The sequence below is a fragment of the Fukomys damarensis genome, unplaced genomic scaffold (assembly GCF_012274545.1).
Source record: "Fukomys damarensis isolate Sample0158 unplaced genomic scaffold, DMR_v1.0_HiC HiC_scaffold_14816, whole genome shotgun sequence".
Taxonomy (NCBI): domain Eukaryota; kingdom Metazoa; phylum Chordata; class Mammalia; order Rodentia; family Bathyergidae; genus Fukomys; species Fukomys damarensis.
The window spans coordinates 1-4,941 of NW_022915728.1; the positions used below are offsets into that span (position 1 = coordinate 1).

Sequence of the window (4,941 nt, forward strand, 5' to 3'; positions counted from 1 at the left end):
TTCAGTAGACACCGATATCAGGAACATTCTGTAAGCAGAATAAGCACAAGATACCCACATCCTAATCCCTGGAATCTATGAATATATAATTACACAAAGAACTTTATATATGTGATGAAATAGAGATCATCCTGTACCATCTTTGTGGACTCACTATAATCATTAAAGCCTTACAAAGGTACCAAATGTGGGCAAGAATTTCTGAGGAAGAGTAGATGTGCTGTTGGAAGCAGCAGTCAAAATGTTGTCTACATAACAAGCAACGTGAATGGTTTCTCAATCTGGAAGAAATCAGAGAAACAAATTCTTGCCCATGGTCTTTAGAAGGAACTCATCTCTGCTGGTATGTTGATTTTAGAACTTTTTATTATTGATAGCAGAAATTCATATGCACTCAGACAAAGATTGGACCCTCAAGGATGGCAGAACAAAAGATGAAGACATCAGCACTGTGGCTGGAGGCGAATCTGAAGAGATCTACCCCTCCTGATGGAAGCACAATAGACAGGCCTGAAAGCCTCCCTGAAGATAAAAAGTGGTTAGTGCCACCTGCTTCAGTAAGCCAGATAGGTATCAGTTGCACAAATGGGTGGCCAGAGTATCTGTGCCCAGTTTTTTCCAAGAATGCCTTTTTTCTTTCCATATTTCATTTCTCCAGTGAATCAGTATTACCTGTGACTATACTTGTAATACTACAGGTTGATTATAGTTAGATCCACATTGTATCCATGTTGTGATTTTGCTATATAAAATATTCTTGACCAAAACCTCAGTGGCCACCCACTTGGGACCCTCTTGGAACTCCAGGAGCTATTCTTATCTTTATTTCTAGTAAAAGTCTCCTAACTTCTTCCCTTAGTTCTTGACTTCATTCCACTTTGTTGTGAGACTCTGCGCATCTGACATCTAATAGGTTGGGAGTTATCTTCCCTCTCATACTCTTCTGTCTTCCATAATTATGTGATAATATAATTGCATTGTTCTAAGCCACTGAGTTTGTGATAATTTGTTTTGGCAGCAATAGGTAACCAACTCAGAGCTCACAGAAAAGACCAGGCCAGCCTCCCTTCAGAACAGACCAACAAGCATACAGAAGGGACCATGTGGATGAACTCTAAAAGGCAGAGAGAGTATTTGTCTGAAAAATATTGGCTTTTGGAGAGATGTTTTAAACCCAAAACAAGCATAAAATTCTCTTAATGGCCAAGTGTAAAGTTTTTTTTTTTTTCTTCTGTTACTTGTTTGGAGGATTCTCACAGAAAAAAAAAAAAGCAGCAATAGAATTAAATTCAGAAGAGGTAAGTCAATTCACTTCTGCAAATTTATGCCCTGTTTAGAAGTCATACTTACGTTAATGCTGAGTTTTTATCACATGCCAGGCACCATCCCTTGTACTGCAACTATTAGCTCCTTGAATGGTCACAACAAAACTGTGAGGAAAGTTCTACCATTGTTACCTTCATTTTGAAAGACACAGAAACTGAGGTATCAAAAAATCAGGCAATTAGCCAAACATCTTTCAGTTTTTAAGTTATAAAGCCAAAATATGAACACAAACAAATCTGAAGGAAATGCAGAAATATGAAAACAGTTTGATTTATTTTGTTGGCAGAATTATACATTTGTTTTTTGTTTTAATTTTTACAAATGACATGATAAACCCACGATCATACTTTTTTAAAAATACATATTTGCAATTTGAAAGCTGTGAACAAATTATATCCTGAAATTATCAGCCAGAGGAGTTTGAAAAGCAAACATTTTTTAGAAATGTTAAATTGGGCAACTTGCTTATTCATTCCTAGTTTCAATTCTCCTATTTATGCAAGTGATAATAATGCCTATATCAGAAGAATTTTGTGCATACAGTGCTTGAAACATAGTCACACAACAAATGTTTTTTCCTGTCTCTTCCAAAAGCTTGCATTTGATATTCTTTGGAACTAAACTCAGTAATGTGGCTGTTTAAAAGAAGGGATCATATTGTCTATACGTATATCAAGATGTTATGTTGTAAACCTTGGATAGACACAATAAAAATTGAAGATTGGCCAACAAATCTGTGTCAGTCACAATGTACCAGATACATTATACTGGGAGCTTTCTTTCAACTCTTCCTACCTTTCAGTTTTAATAATGCTTGTATAAGAAAATGAAATCTGAGTTACAACTTGTTACAATGGGATTTGCATCATTGGGCCCCAGAAGTCAGACTTACCTTCTGTTCTCCTGTATATTCATTCTTCCCTCAGAGGTTAGTTCTCCACTAATGTGGCTGGTCACATGCTGCTGGTGGTGAATAGGAAGTAGGAATGGGGTATCAGTAGAGGTGTAGGGTAGATATTGTTGAGCAGTTTTGTCCAGGTGTGATGGTGCACTTGAGAGGCTGAGGCAAGAGGATTGCTGTGAGTTCCAGACCAACCTGGTATACATAGTGAGTTGAAGGCCAGTCTGAACTACGTAGCGAGACCCTATCTCAAAAAAATTATGTAGCATTTTCTGGAAACTCTCTGCAGTTGTAGGTGCCGTAAAGAAGATAATTATTCTCTTCACGGTCTCATCATAACCAAAAGATCCCAAAGGATTGCTGCTTCTAACAGTGAGCCCTCAAGTCCTATTGACTTGACCTAATAAAATCAACCCTGTTTCTATCGACACACAGAAATGCTTAGAAAAATACAATGCCTTCAATGGATTCTTGTGTATAGTACAGTGTACAAAGCCTTTCTTTAAACTTACAGACAAATATTTTCTGTGTACTTGTGAGAAACTGTCCTATATTGCAGCTGTGTGTACTTCTCTGTTTAGCAACATGGATACAATCATTTAATTAGCACATTATTACTAAAGAGTATTCTGTGTATGTTACCCTTGTAAGATGCTCTGTTCTAAGTAATATTTAAAAATATAGCAAAGAATGTGTCAAGTTGAAAGGATAGAACAAAAAGATGAAATCATCAAATGAATAAATAAATTCATTGAGCCTAAGACCAGTAGTGAAAACTGAACAAAATTAAGAGTCATGAGAAAGAGAAGTAGCACGCTGTTAGAAGTGATATGAAAAGTGATAGAGGGTTGATGGAGTGCTAATCAGTCACTGTATCTCAAACATTACTCCAGCAATGAATTTTGATATTTTTGGCCTTAGGTCATTATAATATCATAAAAGAAAAAAGGTAAATAGTATTTCTGTTACATTAAGAAAAAAAAAGAATCTTTTCACTTCCCTGGCACCAACTGATTAATAAAGACCTGGTACTTCTCAAAAATCTTAGGTTGACATCAAATGAGAATTTCTTTTTCTCCTTTGACTAGAGAACTGAGTCCCTCTATTTATATTGTTGCCTCTATCTCTGTGATTGCATTCCTTCCACTGAACAGCTTATTCATGTGAAACTAGAAAGCATAAAATGAAGAATATACCATTTTCCACACTTCTCATGCTTAGTCAATCCATGACAAAAATAATGAAGATAAGATTAATACAAAATAAAACTTGAGAGATGGTTTTAGTCACCTCAAATGAGATCTATACTCTCTACTTTATTTATTTATTTTATTTTTTGCTCAAAACAACCCTTTAAAATACTGCCCTAGTAAATCCTGGACAGCTGGCATTTGGGCTGATTACATAATAGTTTGGGGCTACAACTATGGAATTATAGCATTAGAATTTAGCAGGCTTAACACACAAAAGTAGCATCAGCAGGAGTCCATACATTGTGGATGAAACTTGCTTTGTGTATACACCCTGGATGTAGGAGGGGAAGGAGTAATTCTATATCGGGAAGATTACCACTCAAAGGTTATATGAAATGTCTCAGTGAGTCCTGGATTAACACTAAACCTCTGTGTTAACAGCTTGATGTAATACAGCAATTTTCTGCCTTTAACATCCAGCCCTGGCCAAACTATACAGCTGAGAGGTAAACCCAAGGACTCTTCTGTCCACATCCAGATTCTCTCAGGAATCTTTGATTTGTTTGGGATAAATGTGAGGACTCAAGTGATAAAGACAAACACAAGAAACTAGCACAGGGATAATTGAAAAAAAGATAATTTTGATACTGTACATGTTTTCTAAATAATATACTAATTTAAGGAAAAATTATTTTGAAAAGATATATGCTTCTTTAGTTAACCAGATAGTAGAAAGTATGTAAAAGAAAGACAAGATTGCAGGGCCACAATTATGGATTTCTTTATCTCTACAAAATTATGTTACTGAGTTCTTGGAAACAAGGGTTAGGAATGAATTGCATAACTTAAAAGCATCTGGACAGAATTCAGAAACCTGTTGACTATTTAATCAGCATGGCATCAAATTTGGATGTTTGGAAGAAGTGCTAGATCTTTTTCTAGTTCTTTTTTTTTTTTTTTCAGATATTTTGACTTTTCTGAGCAGAGTCGCTGAGTCAACTTCCCAGGCAGTACAGGATAAATGGGTAAGTACAGGATGTTTGTGCCTATAGGACCTTTTAATGTAAAGGGAAGAGATTAATGATACTAGGATCTGAGGGAGAGAGACCATGAGGAAAACTTCATATTATTTTCTCCTTAGCCACTTCTGGGATCCTTTGAACTCAGATAATTCCTTTACTAACTGCCTGAATGTGATATTTTGTTAGTGGACTAATGCAGATAGAAGGACTGGAATAACTGCACAGTGGTTTTATAAGGATTCTTAATTTAACAAAGCCATCAGATATGGGGAGTGGAATTTTTTCTGAAACTGAGCTATTGCTGACTTTGTGTGCCATATCATATTGATTCATGTTAGCAAGAAAATGTTAGAAGTTGCCATCAGAAATGTGTCTAAGGAAAAGATAGTAAATTGCATTGATTCATGTTAGCAACAAAATGATAGAAGTTACCATCAGAAACTTGTCTAACTAAGGAAAAAATAGAAGAGCACTAAAGCTTTTACATTTGAATTTTACT

The 4,941-nt window shown here is 35.7% G+C and overlaps 1 long non-coding RNA gene across 1 annotated transcript; it reads left to right on the plus strand.

Annotated features, from left to right (window-relative positions):
- The first annotated feature begins 416 nt into the window (after positions 1-416).
- Positions 417-4,445, plus strand: LOC104867478. The gene is made up of 2 exons (XR_781771.3): positions 417-1,298; positions 4,384-4,445. It is a non-coding gene; the product is annotated as an uncharacterized LOC104867478 (long non-coding RNA).
- The last annotated feature ends 496 nt before the right edge of the window (positions 4,446-4,941 follow it).